Raw genomic sequence first — 6,963 nt, 5'->3', positions numbered from 1 at the left:
GGAGGTCTTGCCTCAGAAACACCCAGTGTGGCTGCAACAGCCTGTGTATCGACAACCTCTAGAACACCTGTCGTGGGAGCATCAGTCCCAGTAGTAGCAGCACCAATCCCGGACTCTACTAGATCAGTCCCATAAGCACGGCTCGGACTCAACTCTAGCTAAGTGTCGTCGTCATCACCGGACTGATCTGCCTCTTGGTCCTTCTTGCTTTTCACTTTATTCTTCCTCCAATCCCCTACATGAGCAGCTGTGATGGTGCCGTCCCATTCTGGAAGCTGAAATATCCTTGCCCGTCTACACAATTCCGTGATAAGACACGGAAATACCATGTTCTGGTTAGGCTTGTGTGCCTGCACATGCAGCTCCTCAGATATTAGCTCCCCAATATCCATCGGGTACCTGGACATCAATGAGGCAATAGTGACTGCCTGACTGGTGGAGAGGGTATTATCTGCCTGGGTTGGAGTGATCCTGTACCGAAGCAACGTCCACCAAAACTTAGCCTCTGTGGACAAATAGCTTTTAACAATCTTGAATTTCCCAACATTAGTCCATTTTTGCTCATGTGGTTAAGATGTGATAATTGCAGCAGTCCGTTCCCTCACAGATTTCTTGTCTTTCTTGTCTCGTTTGTCTAGGAACAGGCTCAGATCAACAGGAGCCACAAAATCATCACCAAACAGGACTCTGTTAATGGCTTTGGAGGAAATATCAACCAGTGAGTTCCGGGCTGTCACAATCTCAAGCATGGGATTGTCATGCCATGCACGACTCGGCTTCTTCATCGACATCAAGACAGGCCCATATGATGCATAGAACTCACGCACAATGTGCGGAGCATACTCTCCCGGCTCATGAGTGAACACATCTAACTTGTACCCTTTGATGGTATCATCCAGCTGTGGATGAGCCGAAATACCATCGAAAATCAGTCGCCGTTCTTCAAATATTTTCCGCTGTGGCTGTCCCCCAGTTTCTGTCCCGGCCATCCATTAGTCATAAAATTTCTTTGACCCTTTTACCGAGAACCGCAGTTTTTCTTCCTCCATTCGTTTGGTCCTTACGGCCAATTTCCGACCCTTTAGCGGCGTACCATTATCCGGATCAGTACCATCACTGGGCCCTGCTGAGTCACTCTTCGGATTTGTTTGGGTGGCTGCCCCCCTGTTGATGCTTCCTCGTCAGAATCCCCCTCTTCAAACTGGAAGGCTTCCGACGCATACTTGGACGTGGTCATAGGTGGGGGCTGTGATGGCCTTGCCGATGTGCCCTGTGTGGTTGCCCCCCTGACCTTTGGTGGCGGTATAACCTCTGCGCACTCGGATCCTGATTGTTCCCCTTCCGAATTGGAGGGTTCATCTATCAACCTCGAATCCGGGCGCGCTTTCTTTCTTGTGCCAGGGATTTTGGCCCCCGCTTTCTTTGCATTCCTTTTCTGACCCATTCCTTTTTAAGATGACCCAAAATATCACAATCGGCAAAGACTTGGAGAACACACTTCAATCACAACCAACTTTAAACCTAGGGCAGAGAGATACGAATTTTGGTTGAGAGTGGGTTTGTTTTTGGGTGTGAGTTGTGTATTTATGGGTTTTAGAAGAATGGAAGATGATGGGTTATGGTGGGTTATGGTGGGAATGGATTATGGTTTTAGAAGAATGGAAGATGGTGGGTTTTAGGAGACGGATCGTTACTGGAGGGAAGTTTAAAGGAGGGAGAAATTTATGGGGTGAGGTGCTCTGCCCGTTGATTTAAATCGTGACCTCTTGCATATTCTCGTTCAGTCGCCTCTGATGCTCTACACTTGGTTTGCTACCCTCCTCCAACTGAATTTTGCGCTCACAGATCCCATATGGAATACCTCGAATGTCTACTATGGTCCAACCAATAGCCCGCCTATACTCGCTCAACACCTCCAAAAGCTGAAACATCTGCTCCTCAGTCAATAGGGCTGAAACAATCACAGGTACTGTATTTTCTGGACCAAGGAACTCATATTTCAGATGTGATGGAAGCTGCTTAAGCTCCAACTTAGGTGGCTCAATGATCGAAGGCTTTGCTGGAGGAGTTGTTCTATTTTCCAGATCAAGATTCAGCTTCTTTGGGTGGTATGTATATGAGCCCAACCCAACAAGTGAATTAAATGTCTCCACATAGCCTTCCATGTCTTCAGCATCGAAATTCATAAGAATACCAGCTAAAGCCTCACCCAACTTTCTTCCTCCATCTCGAACTCCACTGCTTCATCAATAACATCAAAGGAATCAATTACCGAAATACTCTCGTAAGCACTTGGTAACTTCATCCCTTTGCTAGCCTGAAAAGTCACTTCTTCATTGTTGACTCGGAATTTGATTTAATTTTTCTCCGAATCCATCAGAGCCATCCCTGTAGCCAGGAAAGTTCTCCCCAGAATGATAGGAATGTCCCGATCCACAGCACAGTCAAGAATCACAAAATCAGCCGGCAACATAAAATCACCAACCCGCAAAATTACATCATCAACCACCCCAACAGGTCTTTTGATAGACCTATCAGCCATCTGCAATCTCGTTGTAGTCGGCCTTGGAATCCTAAACCTGATTGTTTATATATAGCAAGGGGCATCAAATTTATACTCGCCCCATTATCACACAAAGCACGAGCAAAATCATGGTGCCCAATAGAACAAGGAATGGTGAACGCCCCAGGATCTCTCTTTTTCTGCACAGTTGTAGTTGAAATGATGGAACTCACAGTGTGAGTAAAACTCATGGTTTCATGCTGCACCGTTTTCTTCTTGGTCAGCAGATCCTTCAAATATTTCGTAAAATCGGGCATCTCCTTAACAGCTTCCAAGAAGGGAAAATTCAGAGATAACTGCTTCAGCTGATCATAAAACTTCTCGAACTTAGCATCTTCCTTCTTCTTTACCAACCTCTGAAGAAAAGGAGGTTTAGATTTGAAAAGCTGCGTCAAAGGGTGGAGAACCCCTTTTACAGCCTGCTTGCTTGTGTTTTCAGCTTCCTTCACCATCTCTGGAATATCAGCAACCTTCTTGTTAGTAGCATTCTCATAAGCAATAATGGGTGCTTCAGACTGCACCTCATCCTCTTCATCTATCTGCTGAAGATCAATCACCTTCTCAGCAGCCCCCTGGAGTGTCTTACCACTCCTAGTAGTGATGGAAAATACACGGTCTACACTGCGTCCCCCATTCTTGGGATTTGGAATAGTGTCACTCGGAAGTTCTCCCTTTTTAGGAGGGTGCTGCTCTCTAGAAATATCCCTCATCTGTGACTCAAGCTTTTGAATAGCTGCTGTATGGGAACCCACTGTTTCTGTCAGCCCAGATAAAGTCCTTTCAGACTTAGATTGATTAGCAAAAATCTTCTCAAGCATTTCTTCAACCTTCGAACTACCTTGCTCTGTTGACTGCCCTTTCGGTGGTATATAAGGATTGGAACTCTTGTTCCCAAAATTGTTGCTGTTGTTGTAGTTCCCTTGGTTCGCACCACCATAATTATTGTTGTAGTTCCCAGAGTTGTTGTAAGCACCTTGACCTTGTTGAGGTCTCCATTGAGTCTAATTCTGATAGCCACCTTGGTAACTCTGTCTTTGGTAACCCCCTTGAGAGTTATTAACATAATTAACATCTTCAACCTGCATAGGTGGCCCATCATGGAATGGACCATCTTGAGCATGGTACATCTTTTTTCGCAAAACTGTATCATCCTCACAAACATTTACCTTTTTGATTTGAGATTCATCAAACTTCTTCGTCAGCAAGGAAATATTTGTTTCAAGTTCTGCCAATGTTTGCTGGGTGTCTTGATTCTCCTTCACTATATTCTGGATCATAGCACTACCATACGGTACCGTATCGACATTGTTTGAGTGTCAAGCCTGATTATGAGTCGTCAGCTTGTTAAGTATGGCGGTCACTCGTCGAAAGGTCTTATTCATAAAACAACCATCAGCTTCATTATTAGCTACTGACTGTGTCACTGGATCTAACCCTCGGTAGAACTTCTCCATTAATATATGTTCCGGAAAACCATAATTCGGGCTCTTCTGCAAATAATCCTTGAATCTCTCTCAGGCTTCATATAGTTGTTCCCCCGGTCACTGCTTAAATTCATATATCTTGTCCCGAATCTCAGCCTTCTTGCTAGGGGGGTACCACTTTGTGAGAAAAGAAGCTACCATCTCTGCCCAGGAAGTAATCGAATTCCGGGGCAGCTTCTCGAACCATGTTCTTGCCTCTCCAGCTAAGGAATATTTGAATAACCTCAACCGAATAGCATCTTGTGGAACGTTGTTTTGGATGTAATTAGCACACACATCCACAAAAATCTGCAAATGACGTTGAGGGTTATTCTCTATAGAGTTTCGAAAGTATCCCTCAAGTTTCAACAGCTGGTATAGAGAAGAGTCAATTTTCACACTAGCAGCTCCAACTCGAGGCTGAGCAATAGCAGATGCATAGTCCTCCTCTAGAACAAGTTAAACGAAAATATTTTCATCATCTGAATCATTTGCTTGATTGTTCAACCGATTCCCCTAGTTACCATCACGTTGATTTTGCTGATTTTGATTCATGTTCACCAGGTTTACACAGAGTAGCAAACAAGGTGTGATGGAATAAGCAAAAGACTTTAATCGAAGCAAACACTGTTAAGTAATTTCAAAACCGTAGTCCCTGGCAACGACGCCAAAATTTGAAACGCTCAAATTACACCTATTAATGCTATAACGCGGACGTTGTCAAATATAGTAACCCAACAAGGTTGGGGTCGAATCCCACAGGGAATATGGTGTGAAAAGGTTACTAAAGTCGTAGGATGCTAAGTTCTAGGTCTAATGTCTTAATCCGATGATTTTGGTAAATGTTGGTTTTTCTATAACTAATTGCTATCTATTGCTTTGGTGAAAATTTATGGTAGAAGAAACTAAGGTTGTGTCCCCGCTAGATAGGGTGTATGATCATGGGTATTGATCTTGATATACTTATAATGGATCACTACATGAATGCACTTAATCTCTATGTGAATCTCTACTATTTCCCAATAAATAAAGATTATGTCTTTCTGTGATTTTCCCAAATATAAGAAAGTAACCATGAAGAACGATTAATCATGCCAAGTAAATTCTTCTTATTCCTAAGTGAATTTATTAAACAAAGTTTAAAGCTTTGAGTTCTTGTTAGTTATTCTGACCAACCCTAATTATTTTCCCAAATAAATCAAGGTTTATGACTTTATTCAATGTTTGCAACCATAAATATGAATGAAGAATGAAGAATAACTAAACCCTAATAATTCATTATGTGTATATCAATCAGAAACCCAATCACAAAACACCCATCATTGGGTTCACAACCCTACTAAGGGAATTTAGCTACTCATGACAAAGAACAAGAAATAAGAAATTGAAGAATTCATAAATGTTTACTTTGGAAGAAAAGATGAATTGATAATACTTGAATTGATGTTTGAATCTTCAAAAACTAGAGAGTATTTAATGTTCTAAGTCAAGAGACAAAAATATAATAACTGATGTCTATTAAAAACCCTACAATGACTATTTATAGGTTTTGAAAACATAAAAGTTACAGATTTGCACTTTGGTCCCGTCGTTACGAAATACGGTCCGTAAAGTGAAATACGGACCGTAAATCAGTCTATGACCAGGTCGTCCGTCTACTTGTGATCAACTTCCGTCTTTTGAAATATGGACCGTAAAGTGGTTTACGGCCCGTAAACTGCCTGGTCGTCTTTCAACTTCCAAAACTCAGACTTTCTGCCAAATGCTCGAATGGTTAAATACGTGTTGGAATACGGACCGTAAACTGAAATACGGTCCATAAACTGAGCTCGTAAATCACCATGTTCTCAACCTGCCTTTCTGTTCTGCTTATTCTTTAATACGACCTTGGAATACGGCCCGTATTGTAGAATACGGACCGTAAACGGAGTTTACGACCTGGTCCTGCACTTTCAACTGTCGTCATGCCAAATCTATTCTGTCACCTGAAAACACTAAAAACCACGTAAAATCACATAGACTTTCTAAAAAACAAGTAAAACTTATAGCAGAAATGCACCGATTTGTGGCATAAATTCACGCCACATCAACACCCCCAACTTAAAGTCTTTGCTTGTCCCCAAGCAAGCCATACAAAACAAGGACTCAATCTAACACCTAAATATCATAGAATAACAATGTCTACATTGGTTTTGACTCTGAACCATCGGCATGCATGTTTTTTTCAAAGGACCACCCCATCATTCTATTTTAAAGCAATATACACAACTCAAGAACGCTATGACTAACAATGAAGCTTCAATGCATGACATTACATTATCGAGCGTATTATGATGCACACAAACGCTACGTTAGGCGGTCACTTTATTTTGCTCAATTCTTATCCTTATGCCCTCACATAGACCAAAGAATGTCCCAACACACATGTATATAACAAGAATGGGACGAACATGAAAGAGAAGAGAAAAACACTCACACTCACAAAGAAATTCATATCTATACATGCAAATACCATAGGCTTGCCCTTATTTTCTATGTTCTCATCCTAGGCTCGTTCGGTTGTGATCACATTAGGACTTGTTTTGGCTTGTAATGTAGGCATAGGGACGGGTAGGATACTTTTTCGATATTAGTGACTCACCCTCCTTGAACACTACAACATCTCTTTACCTTGACTTGCCTCTTTTCTTTCACCCCTTTATTTTCATTCAAGTTTTCGACCTCGATGTGGTTTTATTCCTACCTAACTTGCAACTCTTTTTTTTGTGACAATTTTCTGATGATTTTTTTTTTATATATATTTATGCAACTACCACATCGACTCTCTACTAGCAAACTCCACCACCCCCAACTTATGATTTTGACATCTACTTCACATTAGTTTACCCCCTACTTAGGCGCTTTGCCTCATCTATATATTAGCATCAAAGAGGGAAC

The 6,963-nt window shown here is 41.9% G+C and overlaps 1 non-coding gene across 1 annotated transcript; it reads left to right on the top strand.

Annotated features, from left to right (window-relative positions):
* Positions 1-4,033: 4,033 nt before the first annotated feature.
* LOC132638935 (small nucleolar RNA R71) lies at positions 4,034-4,139 on the top strand. The gene has a single exon (XR_009581991.1). It is a non-coding gene; the product is annotated as a small nucleolar RNA R71 (small nucleolar RNA).
* The last annotated feature ends 2,824 nt before the right edge of the window (positions 4,140-6,963 follow it).

This window comes from Lycium barbarum, chromosome 4 (assembly GCF_019175385.1).
Source record: "Lycium barbarum isolate Lr01 chromosome 4, ASM1917538v2, whole genome shotgun sequence".
NCBI lineage: Eukaryota > Viridiplantae > Streptophyta > Magnoliopsida > Solanales > Solanaceae > Lycium > Lycium barbarum.
Note: the sequence above shows the minus strand (reverse complement) of the source record. Positions and strands in the feature narration are given on the sequence as shown.